Raw genomic sequence first — 22443 nt, 5'->3', positions numbered from 1 at the left:
AAAATATTGTGGTCCATTTTACCCTTATGAAAATAAAAAATTTGGGGTCTGGATAAAATTTTTGTGAAAAAAAGTTAAATGTTTATTTTTTCCTTCCACGTTGCTTCAGTTCCTGTAAAGCCATGATGGGTTAATAAAATTATTGAATGTGATTTTGAGCACCTTCAGTGGTTCAGTTTTTTAGAATGGTGTCACTTTTGGGTATTTTCTGTCATATAGACCCCTCAAAGTCACTTCAAATGTGGTGTGGTCCCTAAAAAAAATTATTTTGTAAATTTTGTTGGAAAAATGAGAAACTGCTGGTCAACTTTTAATCCTTATAACGTCCTAACAAGTTGATGCAAAGTAGACATGTAGGAAATGTTATTAATTAACTATTTCGTGTAACATAATGCTCTGATTTAAGGGAATTGGAATTAAAAGTTTGACAATTGCAAAATTTTCTACATTTTTGCAAAATTTGCTTTTTTCACAAATAAACACAAGTCATATTGAACAAATTTTACCACTATCATGTTTTATTATCTATTTCATTTTATTCCTATATTTATTTCATTATTTTTTATTTTTTATATTTTGTACACTATACCCCGTTTGGGCTTAATTCATATTATATGTCTTAGTAATAACCTTCACCATCTGTTTTGTTTATATTATTTGTACATATTTATAGTATATGATTCCACCGCATATCTTTTATTGTTCTTATATGGTAGATGGACACTATTTCATTCCTATGCTGCTGTCCAGCCCTTCCACCTATATCCCACTTTATTATGGATACTTTGCACTATTTTTGGTCAGTCCACCCCATTATGCGTTCCACAGTGGAACTCAGTCTGACGCCACTTCCGCTTCCTTTCTATGACTATCCCCGGTCAGTCATCCATGTATGCGTCCCACGGTGGAACGCAGGCCGATGTCATTTCCGCTCCCATTCTGCAACCTTACGGGTCGCGTCATGTGATCCGGAAGTGACGCCGGCGTTCACAGACGGCCCCACACAATCACCAGCTGTGGGAACGTTTTCTGTTTTCTCAATCTCCATTGGCCAATGGATCACATATAATGATCTCACACCTAGATTCCCATTATCCCTCGTTAAAGCCAGTTGCGGCGAAACGCGCGTCGGGAAGTGTGGTGCAGGTGCCAGCACACTGGTGGTAAGCGTGTTCATCCTGTTTCATCTTGACACATCAACTCCTTTCTTATTCTAAGAGAGTTTGTTCCAATAGTGGCTGCTTTAATCATATGAATTGTCTTATTCTTTATTGATTCACTCTTGCATATTTGCACTTTTATGCACAGTCACTTTATTTTTCACTACCATGTGATATAATCTTAGTCTATTTTTTATTATTCCACCACCTTGTGGATTATACTTATATGGAAGAATCTCTTCTTACTACAGATTTGTATTTCTTGTATATCTTAAGCTTATGATTATATTTTTTCCAACCCTGATGAACTTTTATTATGTGCTTCATTTCTTACTCACCTTGTGGAAACTAATATGTATGATTATGGGTATCTCATGTAGTATTATATAACCTGGCCAATTGTGTATTGTTATACCGATACCCTTGATATAATTTTATTATCATTCTGGCACCATACCTTCTATATACCACCTGTTGGATTCTGTATCGTCTGATTATGTATGTCTAATTTTATTCAATAAAGTCTTTCTAAATTTTGTATCTATTGCCTGTTGTGCATTCTAATTGTAGGATATCAGAGTTATGTGTTTGCACAGCTAATTTATGCTGATCCATATCAATTGTTAATCACTATCATGAAGCACAATATGTCACGAAAAACAATCTCAGAATCAGTGGGATACGTTGAAGCGTTGCAGAGTTATTACCTCAAAGTGACACTGGTCAGAATTGTAAAGTTTGCCTTGGTCATTAAGGACATAATTGGCTCCGTCCCTAAAGGGTTAAACCTTTCAAATAAGTATTTTTCCACATACCTTATGTGACGACACAGCATTTAATCGTAATTATCCAGACGTAAATTCAGTAGGCCAGGAGAAATACGCTATTATCTTTATGTTGACTTTTGAATTTATGTGTCCTTCTTTGGCTGGCCAAGAAGCACAGAATATTATTTGTATAAGCCTGAATGTTGATACTTGACACTTGAGTTAATATTTACTGCAACATATTGTCTGTTATCTCTGAAGGACAGGGACTCAGGATCATGGAACAATGATGTTTGCTAATATTGTTGACCTGCAGAGCAATGGAGGACAATTTATGCAAACTGATTGAGCATTTAAACAATGAGATATGAGTCCCTGCCACCAGACAGATATTTGGATTTTACAGGATGCCAACCTAAGGGACCACGACCCTGATTGGAGGAATACAGATCTGCACCATTGACTATCATAGAATCCCTGGATACCTTTTTGGAAACCAGGTTGGGACCCTCTGGTCGCCTAGCCCCATGGAGATGTTTGGGGTAGCCAGGTTGGGACCCTCCGGTCACCTGGAACCCATAGAGTCCCGCAATATACATTGTAGTGGACCACCTCTTTAAATACATCACGGTAGGCTCTGTCCATCATTACTGGCACAATGGAAGGCTCTGCCCATCATTACATGTAAATCTGTAGGTTTTGACTATCATAACGTACACCACAGAAAACTCTGTCCATCATTACATGTACCACTGAAGGCTCTGTCCTTCATTACATATACCACGGAATACTCCGTCGATCATTACATGCACCACAGAAGGCTCTGTCCATCAATACAAGTAACACCAAGTAACACTTAAGGCTCTGTTCATCATTACATGTATCACTAAATGCTCTGACCCTCATTGCATGTACCACCTAAATCTCCGTCCCTCACTACATGTATCATGGTGTTTAGGCTCACCTGGTGAGGTGGATCCTCTAAACCTGAGGTCTGGGTGGGCACACAGATCCTGGGCATTGGTGCGGAAAGCAGGAAAGCATATGGGAAACGAGGACTTGGCACACAGGCAGCGAGGACTTGGCATACTCAGGAATTTTGGGAGCAGCAGGATTGGTGGAACCCAGCAGGGATGGAAGCAAGTTAAAGCATGGTGTACACAAAAGGTGGAGTACACCAAACAAAAGTGTTGAAACTCAATCCTAAAACACAGGTGTGTGTCCTACTGGGTCTTAAATAAGATTAGGGAGAGACGTCACTGAGCCATGCCGGGCAACCTGCAAAACCCAACGTGGAGCACAACAGAGGGCAGAGGACCGAGGTGAATGGAGCAGAGCGTGGTGTACCCGGAACAAGTGTGTAACACATGGAAGGCTCCATACATCATAATATTTACCACCTAAGGCTTTGTCCATCACTATACAGTATGCACCACCTAATGCACTATTCAGCATTACATGTACTAGCTAAGACTCTCTTCATCAATACAGGTAAGACTTATGGCTCAGTTCATTATTTTATGTATCTCTGGAGACTTCTGTCTGTCATCTCACAGTCTATTATTACATGTCACCCACCATTAGAAAGAACAGACGAAAAGTCAAGATTTAGAAAAAAAAATTGCCATAAAAATTACTAAACTCTTTTCGGCTACAGTTGGCAGAAGATAGCAGATAGCCTCCAAGGGATCTACATTGGAAAAAAATTTCTTTCCATAGATTCCCAGCATGTGGGTCTTGGCAGTCATGCACTCGCTTTGGCCTAGCATGGCACATTGTAGCTCTCCAAAACTGCTGACTCAATGTTAAACAAGTCTTTTGTCTGGGACAGGGGTCACATTTTCAGGTAAAGGACATGAACGTGACACATTTAAAAGCAGTAATACCTGAATTTTTAGGTTTTGAAGAGTTTATCTTAAAGAAAAGTAGAGTAATACACATTTCCTGGCTATAATGTAGCGGACGATAAATAATATATTGATACTTTGTATAAACATTGATAAAATTAGTAGCATCTGAGAAATGTGTACTTTTCACTGACTACAAATATTGCAGATGTACATCATGTACTTTAGCCATCATTTGCCTTTCAGTATGACTTCAGATAACAATGATGCTGGAGGCAGATACGATTAAGGACGGAAATATGGAATGTTGGAATTTTCCCATTTCCACTCAGCATAAATAGTGATTATTCCTTGACGCTTTGTAGAGAGGGATAAATCCCAGAGCAGTAGAAAGGATGAGAGGGCTCCAGGAAAGTAGTCTGTGCATCCTGAGAAGGATTTGCAAGTGTAGTGAGTGTAGCCGGTCCCCTTTATTTTGTGCGAAGGAGGAGATTGCTATGGGTGCTAGCTTTGCACAGAGAAGGAAGGTTAATCCTAGTACAGTCCTCGTTACACAAGCAGTAAAGCAGCCACAGGACTCCCACTGAGTAATTAGCACTTAGAAACTCCAGATGTAAAAAGGGCCCGATAGAGGAGGGGGTTTCATGGAAAATAAAGGCTAAGAAGAAAGAGAGAATGTGAGCGATGGCTGGACAGAGTGAAAGCATCGTAAGAATCATGAAAGTAAGATTTTACCTATTTTTTTTTACCTAGGCAGCTTTATGGGAACTGCGTTCACATCATTTCTGTGTATTATATAGCAATGTCACAAGTACCTTGCATGTATTAGACACAAGTGCTCTTTGAATGCTGAAATTACAGCTGATAGTAAAATGTCTGCAAGAGCGGGAACTTTATTGGAAATAAAAAATTAGCATGAAGGGGAAAATGAGAAGTATACATGTGTCACATTAGACTCACACCCCAAGTCTTTCATCATGGCAGGGAGGGATGATTAGAAAATGTGTAGCTGCAGAGATCACTGATCACCTTGAATATATGAGCAGGTGCCATAAGTAAACCTGGAATTACATGCCTTTAACTTGATGGATGGAAGGACTGGAGACACGAGGTCACAATGATTAATTTGTCCTTGTTTAAGCCCCACCCATCTTCTTCCTGCTCCCACGCAGATCTCACCCTGACATTTGGAATATATGACGTTACAATGGATATTACTTTTTAGAAATATTAATCATTTTACATGTGAATTTAGATTTCTGTAATGAAATAAAATAATGCATATGTACTGCGGTCTGACATCTACCTAGTCTCCAGGTCTACACCACCGTGCAGTGTTCCTACCAAGAAAAGAGACATTGGTTACTAAAAATATGATTTCTTCCCTGTTTTTCTTCCATCTATAAAACTGACATGTTTCTTTTACCGGCAGAAACCTGTATGAGAGTCAATGAATAACTCACAATATTTTAATGGCTAAGCAGGGATATCTATGATTATGATGCACTTTCTGGAACCAACTCTGCAATATCCTGAATTTAGATTACCATTAATCATGTATCCGTGCAGCTTTTTAAATAGTTAATTTTGTGAAACAAATAGGGAGACAAAAAAAATTAAGGGTAAGAGTATAGTATATTGAGCTGATGGAGGATATAATACAGTCAATGGTTAAAATTGACATTTCACTGGATTTTCTAACTTAATCTGAGTACCTCTTCCAATTGTTGCTGTTCCATTAATTCTGGAACAGTTTTTTTTTCTGGGCGCGTCTGTTCTAAATGTATGCTCCCGGTAATAAAGATGCCAAATTTTCCCTCAACCAACTGGTTGTATACCACTGAACTTCTCTGTGGGTATTTGGTTTTTCTCCACTATAGTAGAAGTTCTGTGTTATATGTCCAGTTGGGTAAAGGGAAAATTTGCACCTTTATTACTGTGGACATAACTTTGGAACCGAAGGGCCCAGAAAAATAAGAACAATTGTTCAAGAATCAAGTGGAACAGTGGCAATTGGATGATTTACTGAGTTTAACCCCTTCTGCCATACATAGACAGCGCAAGTCAGAAGTCAGTGTATGGAGCTGGCTAGGAGACTGAGCCCCCACTATTCCCAGCAGATGAGCCCCCACTATTCCCAGCAGATGATGGCTGCATAATCCAGCCATCATCTGTCTCTGCCTACTGCTGAGTTCCGCCTGCTACTGTTAACCAGTTACATTTTTCTGTCAATCTTTGATAGTGGCTTTTAAAGCATGTAAACAAGGGGGCACGCCATTCCACGTGCCCTTTGTTACCTCTGCGATGCGATTGCGGGGTGCCGATGGGTTGTTATGGCAGCTGGGTTTTGCTGCAGTCTCATGTGCCTGCCATTATGGTGCTCCATTGAAACCCAACCTGTAGCTTTGCTTCATATGAGACCATGATTTTGACTATACTGTATACTGTTCTAAAATTGTGTTGCAGTATATAGTATAAGCCAGACCAAGGCAAACTACAGCATGCGGGCCTCATCCAGCCATTTGGCTGTTCCTATTCAGATTGCGAACCAGCACAGCTAAAGAGCTAGAAACAGTGGCCCATGGGATGCTTACTATGGCTGACCTCTTCATCCCCGACTGACAGTCCGAATTAACCATTATCTGCATTTCAGGATTGTGTAACTGAGTGTCTTAGACCAGCAGACATTATGATGTCGCTAGATTGTGCAATCATACTGTGTTAGGGGACTGTGAGGTCCATTATATTGTGTGAGTCCTGTGGGAGTGATCATACTGTGTTGGAGGGCTCATACTGCAGGGGCCATCATTCTATGTTTGCGCGCTGTGTGGGGGACCGTAGGGAACATCATACTGCGCATAGTGGACTGTGGGGGTCATCATATTGTGCGCGGCCTGTGTGGTGATTATACTATGTTGGGGGGCTCTAGGGCATTATATTGTGAGTGGGGACATCATACTATGTGTGGGGACTGTGGAGTCCAGCATACTGTGTGAGTAGCTGTGTGACCATTATACTGTGTTGGAGACTGTTGTGGGATCATACTGTGTGTGGAGCTGTGGGGACATTATACTGTTTTTGGGGGAACTGTTTATAATGGTACAAGTGCTGAATAACAGGAACAGTATGACTTACTGTTTTTTTATAATTTTTATAATTATTATTATAGAATTATATTCTGATTTGGCTTTTATCCTAAGTCATATTGCACGACTCGTTAAAGGGTTGATTGTGACTTGTAGGATTGCTGCTTCCAATAGGTGGCACTATAGAGTTCAAGTCCTCTTTTTCTCTGAAGAGGCAATTTGCATTATAATTTTTATAAACTTTACAAAAGTAGGAAATTATGTGGTTTGATATGCTCAATAATAAGTAATACATTTAATCATAATATGAAATAATCATATGTTAACATCTTTATGACTTTGCGATTTTCCATTTTTACGCTTTCGTTTTTGGCCATATGAAATCAGCCATCAAGTACGGGGAAAGATAGGAGCCCGCATCCAAGGCAGGGACACGACCTTTGATGTAAATATATGTCAAAGGTCGTGAAGGGGTTAATATTAATATTGAACAGAATTTCAGAACATTGATTTGTCCTTCCACAACAGTCACAATCTTTCATGTGACCCCTCAGAAAAATTAATTGCCCCCCCTGCTATAAGCAATTCCAGGTTCAATTCCAGGGACAAAAAGAAGATGAAACACAAATAAAAGAATTAAAAAAAAGAATAAAAAACATAAAAATTTTAATCCTCTCCTTTTACCCATTTAAAAATAAAGATATATAAAAAATAAACATATGTGGTATCACTGCGGTTGTAAAATCGATCGAAATGCAAAACTAAATATCTCTGATCGGTAAACACCATCAAGAAAACAAAATTAGAAGAACCAGAATTGCAGTTTTTTGGTGAGAAAAAATGCAGTAAAAAGCAATCATAGCGTCACAGCTATCCAAAAATGGTAGCTTGTGCCTCAAAAAACAAGCCCTCACACAGCTCTATTGATGTAAAAATAAAAGGTTACAGGAAAACAGAAAAACAAATTAAAATTTTTTTTTTTACAAATTTCCCCAAAATTTTTAAACATTAAAATTATAATAAAAAATGAACAATTTTCCTTTGCTATAACTCTACTGAGCTGGAGAATAATTTTGGCAGGCAATTTTTACCATACAACGAACATCATAAAAATAAATACAAAAACAATGTCGGAAATTGCATTTTTTTGTAATTTGGCATTTTTTTCTACTTGCCAGTACATTGTATGATTGTATGGTAAAATGAATGACGTCATATAAAAGTACAAACTGTCCATGAAAAAACAAGCCCTGATACAGCTATATTGACAGGATAATAAAAAATGTTATGGTTCTTTAAAGAAGGATAGTAGAAAACAAAAATGCAAAAAATGAAAATTGGCTGTATCAGGAAGGGTAAAAGATTCCAGTGAAAATTTATTTTTAATGGGATTGTAAAAGTCAATAGTGCTAAGCTGAAATATCAAACACAACCCATAAGTAAGAGTAGCCCTGTTTCTGGAAAGAGGGAAAAAATAGAGTCTTTCGAGGAAAATATTTGCTTATAGGCTACAAATTTTTGTTGACTAAAAGGTAAAAGTTAATACTATGTTAAGAATTACAGAACTCTTGAACCATGCACATTTGGACAATATATATAAACTGTATTAAATGGTTATGGGTTGCTCTAAAGTGCATAGTATTGAATTCAATACATAAATGGCATCTTTTCAACTTTTTTTTTATCTGTCATGTAGCATCTAAGTAGACTTTCTCCTTCAAAATGACCAATTTCAAAAAATAACCAGCACCACGACTCAAAAAATCTTGAAACCTTATTCATATCCAATAAAATCAAGAAAACAAAAGCTTGGTACATGCAGCAAATCTGATATAAAAATAGGCAACAAAAATGAAAGTTCCAGGCAATACATTACATTCCTGACCTCGTTTCTTGACCGATCAGAAACGCATTGTCTGGAAACAGCATTTTGAAAAATTAAGTTTTTTTAAATTGGTTATTTATTGGGAGAGTGGAAGAATTGTGCACCAACTAGATGAGCCTTATGAAAGTGGTTATGCTTTTTCTCTTTCAGCTACGCAGCATGTCAATTTCTGTTGCGCAGACACTGGTCTCTACTATGAAATTTCCACAATAGAATCATATTGGATGCGGTAACTCCCCATGGCTCAGTGAACACATGCGGATTTACCTGCGTGATTAGAACGCAACGCTTTGGACACAGTGAGAATACCCTGCGTCCAAAGCGCTACTGTTCCTGATCGTGGTAATGTAGCCTAAAAGTATTAAAAATAATAAGCAATTAAAAAATGTTTTTTTTTGAGAGTCTACTCAGGTCTTGAAGTCACAGCCTTCACATTACAGATAGATGGAGCTTTAGTGTGTTGAGCCACAATCTCCAGTGGTTGTAATGAGGTGGATTTCATGTACTTGATCTGTACTGCAGACTATGACTAGGCTGATAGGACTGATAGAAATACACTGCTGTGTACAATGTATGGATTTTGATTCTACAGGGAGAATCAGGGTATGTGCCCACGATGCGTACCAGCCTGCGGCCCTGACATTGTGGAATTTTTACCTGCAGACTTTCGTCATAGATGTTAGGCCTATGGAGAAAGCCCGCATGCGGATCTGTAAGAGACATTGACATGCTGCTGTCTGGAAAGACGTGCCACATGTCAATTTCCGGGTGCACGGAGACGCATAGTGGGCATGGGACTATGCTGTAATATCTGGACGCTGCGTAAACCCGCAGCGTCAAACCCGCAGCGGCTCCGAATCGTATGTACATACCCTAAGAGATTTTTTCATCATATAAAATTGATAAAAAAATGAAAAAAAGTTATTTTTAATGCGTTTATTTTTAAATAATAAACATCACAAATCAGCAAATAACATGGACATATTTGGTATTCCTGTAATTGTAACAACCTGCACAACACAGCGATCAGATTATTTACGGGGATCGGTAAATGACACAAAAAATGGTGTAATATATATTGTACTTTATTAAATCCATAAAAATCTAATAAAACATTAATGCTGAGGCCGTGTTCACACGTAGCATAAATGCTGTGTTCCTTCTGCTGCTTTTTTTCTGCAGGTGTCCGCATCAAACAATGCAGTAACAATCTTCTCTGATTATGGCGTCTTTCTTGTGTTTCTTTTATGCGTTTTCCCGCATATTTGATGTGATTTTGGGGAAGATATGAAGCAGAGTTTTTAACTCTTTTTAACAGTACAGAAAAGCTTTGATTCTTATTGTGGAGTTTTGTGCGGATCCTGCAGAAAACAAAAAACACAGTATTTCTGCAGCATGTGAACACGACCTTACAGACACAAAAAGCCGGATGTCGTATAGTGAAGCTACATAAAGGTGAGAAAGTTCTGGCGCCTCCGACTGTGAATGAGGGAACAAAAAATAATCCACAACTAGAGATGAGTAGGACGCACAGATGATGTTGCGCTGCCCTGGATGATCAAAAGCCGCCGGGGACACCGGATAGTTAGAGATTCACGACCTCCATCCATCCGCCAGGTACCACTGACCTGGACGCTGGACCAGAGACCCGGGAATCCATCCGCTCCTCTCTAGTCCCAACTTTCTCGGATACAGTGGACAGTCCTGGATTTGGGTCTAAGCCATGTAGTCTCGGGCGTCTGCTGAATGCCCCTCATTACCAGCGCCCCTCTGTCAACTCCTCCTGCCAGGGGGGAAAGAAATAGTAAATGGATGTGGATTTGGGTGTGGCCTGGGGCGTGGCCAAAATTTGCCATGGTGTGTGTAGCGTGACTCATGATGTGTCCCTCTTTCTGTTCTTCAAAAGTTGGGAGGAATGGCCACTGCTACTTTTGCTTTTACCGTACATTTTTTACTGCGGTAGCATTAACTATTGTCATTGTTTTTAACCACAATCCTCCCTACTCAAAAAGGACTGAACAATAAATTCTAGATGAACACCCAAAAAACAATAGCCGCAAGAGGTCTCAGTATTGGTGTGGCATGTATGTGTAACACAGGTACTTTAGATGCAGTGACACAGAAACATAGAGCAGCCAGTACAGGGTTAATAAACAAGGGGGATTTACTGTAACAGGGTCAATCTCCATGCAGGGAGTAACAGAGGAAATATGGGGACAACAAGGGGAGTAGCAGGTAATATGCTATAACTGCCAATCCACAGTTGGGCTAGATGTAGCAGAGTCGACACGGTTGTAATCGTCAGTTTTTACACTTAGCTGACTCTTGCTCCTCACAAGGCAGTTGCTGGCTGGTGCCAGTGTTGCTTTCTTCCGGCTTCCCCGCCTAAACAATGCTCCGTCTTCTGGTGGCAGCGGGCGGTCTCCGGTTTGACCCACTGAGCCTCTAGTCCATAACAGTGCACCTCACTTGCTCGGCTTCAGGGATCCTTCGTCTCTTCTCCCTCTAGTCAGGATTGACTCCCATTGTCCACTGCCGCTTTTCACGCGCAAAAACTCCTTTTCCACCCTCTTCCTAGACACGAGTTCAGCTCCCCGGTCACCTGACTCCTCAGCTCTCTCTCTGGACACAACCCCAACTTCCCGGTCACCTGACTCCTGTCTCGCAGTCTGTCTTCCCCCTGCAACAAGAGGCACGGCCCTGGCAGTTCCAGATCCCTTGTTCTGAAAGTACTTACACCCCGGTCTTCCCCCTCACACTCCCGCTCTCCTTTAACCCCTTAACCCCCGAGAGTGGTTTGCACGTTAATGACCAGTCCAATTTTTACAATTCTGACCACTGTCACTTTATGAGGTAATTACTCTGAAACTCTTCAACGGATCCCCCTGATTCTGAGATTATTTTTTCGTGACATATTGTACTTCATGATTGTGGTAAAATTTCTTCGATATCAGTTGCGTTTATTTGTGAAAAAAACGGAAATTTGGCGAAAATTTAGAAAATTTTGCAATTTTCAAAATTTGAATTTTTATGCCCTTAAATCAGAGAGATATGTCACACAAAAGAGTTAATAAATAACATTTCCCACATGTCTACTTTACATCAGCACAATTTTGGAACCAAAATTTTTTTTTGTTAGGGAGCTATAAGGGTTAACAGTTGACCAGCGATTTCTCATTTTTCCAACAAAATTTACAAAACCATTTTTTAGGGACCACATCACATTTGAAGTCACTTTGAGAGGTCTTTATGACAGAAAATACCCAAAAGTGACACCATTCTAAAAACTGCACCCCTCAAGGTGCTCAAAACCACATTCAATAAGTTTATTAACCCTTCAGGTGGTTCACAGGAATTTTTGGAATGTGGAAGAAAAAAATGAACATTTAACTTTTTTCACAAAAATGTTACTTTAGACCCAATTTTTTTTATTTTCACAGGGGTAACAAGAAAAAATGGACCCCAAAATTTGTTGTGCAATTTCCCCTGGGCACGCAGATACCCCATATGTTGGGAAAAAACACTGTTTGGGCGCACGGCAGGGCTCTGAAGGGAAGGAGCGCCATTTGACTTTTTGATTGTAAAATTTGCTTGAATAATTAGCTTATGCCATGTTGCGTTTAGAGAGCCCCTGTGTGCCCAAACATTGGAGCTCCCCCACAAGTGACCCCATTTTGGAAACTAGACCCCCCAAGGCAACTATCTAGATGCATAGTGAGCACTTGGAACCCCCAGGTGCTTCACAAATTGATTCGTAAAAATGAAAAAGTGAAAAAAAAAACACTTTTTCATTTTTATGAATCAATTTGTGAAGCACCTGGGGGATCCAAGTGTTCACTATGCATCTAGATAGGTGCCTTGGGGGGTCTAGTTTTCAAAATGGGGTCACTTGTGGGGGAGCTCCAATGTTTGGGCACACAGGGGCTCTCCAAACGCAACATGGTGTCCGCTAACAATTTGAGCCGATTTTCCATTCAATTTGTTAGCGGACACCATGTCGCGTTTGGAGAGCCCCTGATGTGCCTAAACATTGGAGCTCCCCCATAAGTGACCCCATTTTGGAAACTATACCCCTCAAGGATTTTATTAAGGTGTATAGTGAACATTTTGAACCCAGAGGTACGACACAGAATTTGATAAAATTAGGTCATCATATTGAATAAGTTGTCATTAGTCTTGAGCGCAAGTGCTCGCTACTTGAGTTTGCATCGGGTACTCAGGTATGCACCATGTACTGCGTGTGCTCGAGTGACATGCTCGAGTCCCCGCCCGGATGTTTCACGGTTATTAGACACCCAAAAAAAAAACATGCGGGGATCGCTCGTGCATGGCAAGCAATCCCCGCAATGTTTTTTGGGCCGTGAAGCATATGGGGCGGAGACTCAAGCATGTCACTCAAATACCCACGATACTCAATGCATACCAGAACACCCGATGCAAACTCAAGTAGCGAGCACTTGCGCTCAACACTAGTCGCCATATCGTCATCTTTTTTTCTTACTTTTGAAAAAAATCCCAACCCCATCACAACCCCAACCCCAGCCCTAACCCTAACACAACCCTACCTGTAGCACAACCCTAACACTAGCACAACCCTAACCCTAGCACAACCCTAACCTGAGAGTTTATTTTTTACGCCGTTCCTCATGCGGTATAAGTGACTAGACAACCTTATTCTTCGGGTTGGTGAGACTACAGCGATACCAGAATCATATGGGGTTTTTATGACTGACAGCTGTCACACACTAAAAGTCGCATTTTTTGTAAAATCTAGTTTTTGCATCGCCATATTTTGAGAGCTATAATTTTTCCAGATTTTGGCAGACAGTCATTTGACGGCTTTTTTTTTGTGGGATGAGTTGACTTGTTATTGGTGCCATTTTCAGGCACGTGACATTTTTTGATCGCTTTCTATTTCGATTTTTGGGAGGCAGAATAAACAAAAACCAACAATTCAGGAATTGTTTTTTTTGTTTTTTTTATTCTGTTCCGCGTGTGGTAAAATTGATAAGGTAGCTTTATTCTTCGGGTCAGTACATTTACAGCGGTACCACATTTATATTGTATTTCTATGTTTTGCACTTTTACATAATAAAAGCAATTTTATAGAAAAAATTATTTTTTAGCATAGCTTTATACTGAGAGCTATAACTTTTTTATTTTTTGGCTGATGGAGCTGTATGGCAGCTTGTTTTTTTGTGGGACGAGATGACGTTTTCAGCTGTACCATTTTTATTTATATTTGTCTTTTTGATCGCGTGTTATTACATTTTTTGTTTGGCGGTATGGTGATAAAGCATTGTTTTTTGCTTCGTTTTTTATTTATTTTTTTTACCGTGTTCACTGAAGGGGTTAACTAGTGGGACAGTTTTATAGGTCAGGTTGTTCCGGACGCGGCAATACCAAATATGTGTACTTTTATTGTTTTTTTTTTTTTTTTTATAATAATATTTATTGATGGGTACATTATATTTTTATTTTTGGTGGATTATTTATTTATTTATTTTTTTTAAATATTTTTACAATTTTTAAAAAATTTTTTTTCACTTTCTGATAGATTTTATACTTTATTACTTTGTCCCACTGTGGGACTTTCACTTTTTTTTCTCTGATCGCCTGCATGGCACAGGAATGCAGCACCATCCCTGTGTCATGCAGGCCGTCAGCGATGGACAGGGAGAAGATCGTTTGGAGATGCACTGCGCATGTCCAAAAAATCTTCCTGCTGTCTGGTGACCTGGATGTTGTCATGACGACATCGGGTCGTCATGGCAACATCCTGGAAGCCACAGCAGTCAGCGCTGGAAGCCGGAAGAGGATCTGCGATCACCTCCCCTTGCCACCGCAATGCTGCGATCGACTTCGATCGCAGCATCGCGGGGGTTAATGTGCTGGGAGCGGTGCAGGACCGCTCCCTGCACATAGTACCGGGTGTCAGCTGTGACAATCAGCTGACACCCGGCGGCGATCGCACCCGCACAGCCTGTGTGCGCGCGCGATCGCCATGACGTACTAATACGGGTCTGGCTCTTAAGTCCCAGGGCACAGACGCGTATTAGTACGTCAAATGTTGTTAAGGGGTTAACTTGCCATTTCACGGGCGAGAGTTCCTTCACCAAACATTCACATTCTTGGACTTCCTGGACGATACGTTGCCATATAAATTGACCTTGTTCATAACGGTTCATGAGCCTCCTTAGCCACTTCTCTGACCAACTTCTCTGGGATCACCACTTGCCAAGTGGTCCCGAACTCTCATAGTAGCTGTACCCGTCGGTACAGCAGCCCGTCTCGCAAACACAGTCTCTCCCATTGTCCCAGAATTTTCAGCGATCCCGGGGACAGAGTACTCCTCTCCTCTCAACTGGGGACCTGCCTCAAAGCTACCCATTGACGTAATTGAGCAACTTCTCTGTCAGTCTGTTGAAGTCGGACCCAGTCATCTCTTGACCGCCCTAGCACTTGTTCTTCCGACGTCTCTCCGATCTGTCCCTGCGCCACGACCAGCGGTCCCACGAAACTTCGGAAGCTAGGGATCTCATCTGCCTCCAAATCTTCATCGCGGTCATGATCAGGCCGTTCATATGTCACTCTGGAGAGGGTGTCGGCGTGAGTATTCTCTGTCTTAGACCGGTAGGCGATTTTATACCGGTACCTGGCCATGCGGGCCACCCACTGCTGCTCCAGGGCCCCCAATTTCGCATTCTCCAGGTGAGCCAACGGGTTGTTATCTGTTCTCACCAGTACTTCGGACCCGGACAAATACTCTGCAAACTTCTCGGTCATTGCCCAAACTAGAGCCAGCAACTCTAATTTGAAAGAGCTATAATTATCTGGGTTCCTCTCGGAGTCGTGAAGGGAACAACTGGCGTACGCAATCACGCGCTCTTTCTCCTCCTGTACTTGGGATAACACGGCTCCCAGACCATGTAGGCTCCCATCAGTGTGGAGTATGAATAGTTGGGAGAAATCCGCATAGGCAAGTATTGGGGCCTCGGTCAGGGCCCCAATCTTCACGAATCTTCGGTAGTACCCGGCAAGTCCCAGGAAGGTCCGAACGTCCTTCACTGTCTTCGGGGTAGGCCACTCCTGTACGGCGGCCACCTTTTCCCGGGTGGGCCTGACTCCTTCACCGGACACAGTATGACTGAGATATTCGATCTGTTTGTGGAACAGGTGGCACTTCTGGGACTTCACCTTTAGACCACGACTCTGTAGGCGGCTCAGTACTTGCTCCAGTCGCTGGAGGTGCTCCTCGAAGGTGGCGGCATAGACAATTATGTCGTCAAGATAAATCAGTGTCGCCTTGAAGTTCAAATCGCCCAGGCACCTCTCCATCAGATGCTGGAACGTCCCAGGGGCATTAGTCAGGCCGAAGGGCATCCAATTGAACTCGAACAGTCACATGGGTAATATGAACGCCGTCTTTGCACGGTCATGTATGGCCACGGGCACCTGCCAGTATCCGCTGGCCAGATCCAAGGAGGAGAAGTATATTGCCTTCCCTAAGGCAGACAGAAACTCTTCGATTCGGGGTAGTGGGTAAGAGTCTCGTACTGTACAGGCATTCAGTCGTCTATAGTCCACACAGAACCGCAGGGTCCCATCTTTCTTCCAGACCAGGACAATCGGGGCTGCCAACGGACTCTGACTCTCCCGTATCACACCATTTTGTAACATATGGGCTAGCATCTCCTTAACCTCTTTCTACATCTGGGGAGGTATCTGCCGGTATCTCTCCCGCACAGGGGCAGCGCTCCCCGGGGGAATCTCGGTGCAACCAAAATCATCCTCATGGCGAGCAACGACTTCCTGGTACCTCTCCAGTACCTCCTCAACCTGCTGAACATGTCGAGGTGAAAGTCCCGTCAATTCAGCCTGCATTCGTTCTAGGATCCTTTGTCCACCCTTCACACCAGCACGGTGGGATTCCAGCGACACGGTGACCGCCAGACTCCAGGGGTCTCCTCGTACAGCGGAAAGCTGTACCACATCAGGTCGCACCAACTTCTCTGGCATTCCCAGAATCTGGGCTATTTCCGCCCTGGGAGGGAGTGTGAGATCACCTTCGCCCAGATTAATGCACCGCACTATAACATTGCCACCCTGGACAGTGGCCAGTGTCCGAGCCACCAGGATTCCGGGGGGTACTTTGTCCATCAATGTTGGTTCTATTTGTACTTTGACCTCCTCAAGAGGTGTGCACATCTATTCCACACACTCGGATCTTCATCCACACCACCCCTGCGACCGGGATGGTTAATTGATTAGCTGCCGTGAGTCTAATTACTGGTCCCCATTCAGGCCGCGCTATTGTAAGGTGCCCCAGCGAGGTAGTTGTGGGCGAGCTGTAGCCCCCTCTCGCTATGGCACCCTACAGACAATACGTGTCCTCCCTCTGAAGTGTGGCTGTGTATGTGGTGCTCTTCACTTACTTCAAGCCATCCGATCGCGGCTGTCTCCAGGCATTTCTCTTCTGGGACCAGTGCAGCAATAAATTCAGAGGACACGAGGTTCTTAACCAGAACTTGAACTTTACTTGGGGAAGAGGAATATGTACAATATTTACAGGCAGATATAAAGGCCCGACAGGTTATCATCTCTCTCACAGGCGCTGGTAACTCCTTCAGCCCTGGTTCCCTCTTTGAGTGAAGCATCTCTGTGACTCTATCTCTAGCCCAAGAGACTCTTCTGTAATACTGACAGTGACCTGGATCCAATCTCTCCCCCATGTCTTAGCCTGGAGTCCTATTTATCTTCCTCTGCTTCCTACAGACTAGAAGTGCCTGGGGTCCTCACTACCTTTGATGAGTTTCTCCGGCCGGCTAACAGGACTCGTGCTCTCGCGTAGGGAGACTTGCACACTGGTGATCCCACTGTCTGAGGGTATGGAGCTCCCGTCTACCCTAGCAGCCAATATACTCAGGCTGCCAGTAGGATTCTCTGTCCTATCTCTTACTGAGTGACTCCTCCTGCTTTCTGGAAACTTAAGCAGGAATTTTCCTAAAGTGCCCACCCTCGGTGAGCTGTCATCACACAGCATTAACTCATCACTGTCTGTAACCCTGCTAGCAGACTCAACCTGACATCTGCACCCAGAACAGTGGCATCTTGTGGCTGTTTACAGGTACTGCAGCCCACAAGGAATTATGCCAGGAACAAGCTCTATGTCACTCAAGGCTTGATCAGGGCACTAAGTTCCCCCTTTACTCTACTGACTGGACCACTAAAGCTAACCCCTTAGCTTGGTCTACTAACAGTGCAGAGAGGTCTGACTTCAGGAACACTTCCTTCAACTATCTCAGTACCCAGGGAAGGCTACGCCCTTCCCCACTATTACACTATCTCTGGAAATCGCTGTTGAAAGTAGGCTTCTGTCATCGTAGCACAGCCCCTGGCGTAATGTCCTGCGCCTCCACACTTCCAGCAGGTTGTGTCGATGTCTGTGTAGGGCTGCCTCACTTCTCTACGGAACTCTTCTGCGGGGCGGGGCCTGAATTCAATTCTTTCCCTAACTGGGGCAATCGTTCTGGGTATCTCTGGTGTCGGTGCAGGGGTCTTCTTGAGTCTGGACCATTCACCCCGCATCTCCTGTATCTCCTTTCGCATCTGTCGAGCCCATTCTGGTTCAGCTGCAGGTGGGGTGGGTACCTCGTTACTCCGGACCATCCCTGACAGGGCCGTCACCCCCATCTCCTGCTCTCTCACATGTTCCTCCACCCCCACTTCTAGAAAAGTCATACGTGGGTTAGCGCACAGGCGCTCCCACAAGGCCTGCTTCAGCTGCACATCCCTGAGGCCTGCCACAAATTGGTCCCTTAAGATCACGTCAGGGGGGCCCATTCCCAAATTCCCCATGTCGTCTTTTCTAGTGATATAGGCATGCACCCTCTGTAATGCATTAACATATTGCGTCACAGTCTCCCCCTCCTGCTGCACTTGGTGAAACAGCAGTATCCTCAGCTCTCCTACATTGGTGGGATCCCCATGCATCTCCTCCAATATCCGCACCACTTTTTCTACAGTATCCCGGTCATGGGGAGGGCGGTACATCATGGATTGTCGGGCCTCGCCGTCCAGGGCCAGTAAGGCTATTTCGGATTGCATAACTGGGGTCATTGGATGCATACGTAACATACTCCTAACTCTCTCAACCCAGTCCCACAGCATCATATTGTCCCCGGTGAACTTTGGGAGATTGCTGAGCATGGCCCCCAGCGGCAAGCTAGATCTAGGGGCTCCCAGGATGGACTGATCTGCAGTGTCTGTGTCTAAAGACTGCATCCTGCCGACTACGCCAAATGTAACACAGGTACTTTAGATGCTGTGACACAGAAACACAGAGCAGCCAGTACAGGGTTAATAAACAAGGGGGATTTACTGTAACAGGGTCAATCTCCACACAGGGAGTAACAGGGGAAATATGGGGACAACAAGGGGAGTAGCAGGTAATATGCTATAACTGACAATCCACAGTTGGGCTAGATGTAGCAGAGTCGACACGGTTGTAATCGTCAGTTTTTACACTTAGCTGACTCTTGCTCCTCACAAGACAGTTGCCGGCTGGTGGCGGTGTTGCTTTCTTCCGGCTTCCCCGCCTAAACAATGTTCCGTCTTCTGGCGGCAGCAGGTGGTCTCCGGTTTGACCCGCTGAGCCCTTAGTCCATAACAGTTGCACCTCACTTGCTCGGCTCCAGGGATCCTGCGTCTCTTCTCCCTCTAGTCGGGCATGACTCCCACTGTTCACTGCCGCTTTTCCCACACAAAAACTCCTTTTCCACCCTCTTTCTAGACACAAGCTCAGCTCCCCGGTCACCTGACTCCTCAGCTCTCTCTCTGGACACACCCCCAGCTTCCCGGTCACCTGACTCCTGTCTCGTAGTCTGTCTTCCCCCTGAAACAAAAGGCACGGCCCCAGCAGTTCCGGATCCCTTGTTCTAAAAGTACTTACACCCCAGTCTTCCCCCTTACATATGAACATATTATTTGAATAATAAAACAGGTGAGCAAAATAACAGTAGTTTGTGACTAACTGTCCTTTGCATTTTTTAACACAATTCTCTCATTTACAAAATACAAACATACAAGAAATGCAAAGTACCTACATAGCGTCCTCAAAAAAATAACGGTGGCAGCAACCTTAGTATTGGTGTGGCATGTACAGACGTCCAATTTGCCTAATAAAACAGGTCGGCAAAAACTGTAATTTGAGATACTCTGTGAGGTACACAGTACCACAGTTAAATGTTTGAATTTTTTAAATTCTCTTTTGTGTTATTTAGAACACAATTATTCCACTCTTCCCAAAAATGAACTGATCAAAAGATGCTATGTACATGACCTGCTTAAAAAACAACGGTGGCAACAAGACACAGTATTGGTGTAGCAAGTATACGTTAAATTAGACCAAAATATAAGGTGTGCAAAAACTCAATAGTTTGTGACGCGCGCACTTTGTGTAGCAGACACTGAGTTTTTAGCAGATAGTTTTTTAGCTATTGCTGGCATGCTTCTGCATGGAAAATGAAAAACAAAAGTGTAACTGAAATGCAGAAGCAGCTGTACTTGTATTATCACTGTGATCAATCATTGCCTGCTTTCTTATCTCTCACTCTCCATTCAATCTCTGTATTATTCTCTCTTCTTTTAGATTATACACTTATCTTACTCACTATTGCTATATTACAACAAACTGTGAAGCTGATTCAATAGAGCTTTTATGCCAGAAAAGTGACATAGAAGCATTGAAAAGCCGCAAAATGTTAGCACAAAGTGGAATTGGGGAAACTTTCACAACTTTTTTGTTTCACATTAGTTTGAATCAGCTCTGCCAAAGTGAGTGGAGCCTGGGAGGATTCGGGGAGGGACTGGACATGGTCACACCCGCCCATCCAATTCATCAAAATTGCCTGTGTTTTATATAGCAGAAATGCTACTTCAGTCCTTGACTGGAGTAGCATTTCTGACACGGCGCACAGAGGTGCACGCTACTCAGAATATGCACTGAATTTGTTATCTTGCGTCCAATTCCTAAAGAATTTGGCAGCTGGTACTCCAGTAAGCCTGGCGTAGTGTGAGCATAAGCTTACCTAGTCTTGATGAATCCGCCTCATGTGTAGAATTTGTTCGCTGTTTTATGGTTTTCTCTCCCTATCTCTAGTGCCTTCACACTGTTCAGATTCACTCCAAATTGGCTGCTGCATTCACTGCCTCTGCTTTTTTACAGGCCATGATAGTCTCTCCTCATAGATAGATATGTCCTTCTCATGGGACAGCACATCCTATCTATCTATCTATCTATCTATCTATCTATCTATCTATCTATCTATCTATCTATCTATCTATCTATAATACATATTGCACTGAATGTGTAACACTGCTGGCAATAAAATTTTTTTTATGCTTATGTAGCACCCTGAGGATTCGGCTGCTACAGGGGTATTGCACCTCAACCCAGAGGTGTGATATTCCACTCCCGGGCAAGGATGGAGAGTGGAACTGAGCTCGGTAGGCTGCATGCACTACACACATCCCATTTCCGGGGAACAGGCCGACGGTACTCCCACTTAGAAGTGTGCAGGTACGACCGAGTCTGTTCCTGGCTGGAGTGGGAGGGGGGTGGTACATCCCAAGTAGTGTAGGGGCAGATAGGGGGAGCAGCCTGGGTAAAGATAGGAGCTCATTGGGTGCTGGTCACCTGAGCTCACACATAGAGGGTGTATATAAGGTGGGCACCAACTAAGATCAGGGTCAGATGCAGAGAACAAGTCAGCAAGCAGAGGAGAAGAGAGACCCAGAGTGAGAGAGGAGAAGAGAGAGAGAGACCCAGAGGGGGAAACAGCAGAAAAAGGACTCCAAGATCCCAACTTAAATCCCCGGGTGAAGAGTCGGCATCAGGGTACCGGAACCCAAGCTGGTGGGGGCAAAAACACACCCCAGCCAGAGACCGGAGGCCGTGGGCAGCGTCTGCCACGGCCACCCATCACATCCACCCCGAAGGCACACCACATGAAGGGTCAGGGAACCCAAGACCAAGGGTGTCCCAACAGAAGGCCCGAGGGAGCTGGACCTAGGTGGATCACTGGTGGGGACGGCCAGAGAACGGGACAGAAGGAGAGCTCAGGGCCACGCTCCGGACTTGTTTGGGGGTTGGCTGGATCCAGGACCTGGTGGACGCAGCACGGTTCGGGTGGTCACTCGAAGCTGGAGTGACCAGTACAACATCTGCAGTAAGTAAACACCCTTAACTGCACAACCCGACTCTGTCTTCATTGCCGTCTGCACTGCACCACCACAACCCCCATCCTCTGCACCTGTCCCCCCTGAGGCTATACCCCTCCCGTTGGGGGTTATCCCACCAAGCTGCGCACCCACCATCAGCCTCAGCGGACCCTGCTGCAGCGGCGGCCACAGTGACCGCATCACAACGGGTGGCGTAGTCGACACAAAAGAACTCTTAATAACATCTGTAGGACTGCCACATAACACTGAGTTTGACGCCCTGGGCACAGGCCGGGTCACAGCCGCTCGGAGACTACAACCCCCCATCTGATCCGGTGCCGGGTATTCCCCTCAAAAAGGAATATGTCCCAGGGGGCGCGTCAATTTTGGCGTAGTCGGCAGGATTACGTGCCCGCAACACCCGGGTACTGCGTGCCTGAAGAAAAGTGCAAGTTTACCTCAGAAAGAAGTCTCCCG

At 43.7% G+C, this 22443-nt stretch overlaps 1 protein-coding gene across 2 annotated transcripts in view; it reads left to right on the top strand.

Moving 5' to 3' along the window:
• Positions 1-4184: 4184 nt before the first annotated feature.
• Positions 4185-22443, top strand: part of NOS1 (nitric oxide synthase 1) — a 640233-nt gene continuing 621974 nt past the window's right edge. For both annotated transcript variants that reach the window (XM_073676376.1, XM_073676375.1), the window contains exon 1: positions 4185-4497. The gene's annotated coding sequence lies outside the window, so the exon portion shown is untranslated. The remainder of the gene's footprint in view (positions 4498-22443) is intronic.

The sequence above is a fragment of the Phyllobates terribilis genome, unplaced genomic scaffold (genome assembly GCF_046119375.1).
Source record: "Phyllobates terribilis strain yellow unplaced genomic scaffold, ASM4611937v1 Scaffold_1__5_contigs__length_1240528914, whole genome shotgun sequence".
In the NCBI taxonomy this organism is placed as follows: Eukaryota; Metazoa; Chordata; class Amphibia; order Anura; family Dendrobatidae; genus Phyllobates; species Phyllobates terribilis.
The sequence above is the reverse complement of the archived record's forward strand: the minus strand, read 5'-3'. Positions and strand labels throughout refer to the sequence as shown.